The following is a 206-nucleotide window of genomic DNA, read 5'->3' on the forward strand; positions in this document are numbered from 1 at the left end:
AGGCCATTAAAGTGACACAAGCCCATTTTCTACTTTCAGCCACGAAATAAAAGGACGTTTTCTACCAAATCCTACCATTAAATGACAGGATCTCATATTTGCATCCCTATATTTATGAGTGGAGTATAATCAGGGCAGGACATGCACATTACAAGTGCATTACATGTTCACCATCCCTAAAAAAAACACCAGAAATGCAAACATTG

The sequence above is a fragment of the Salminus brasiliensis genome, chromosome 9, assembly GCF_030463535.1.
Source record: "Salminus brasiliensis chromosome 9, fSalBra1.hap2, whole genome shotgun sequence".
NCBI lineage: Eukaryota > Metazoa > Chordata > Actinopteri > Characiformes > Bryconidae > Salminus > Salminus brasiliensis.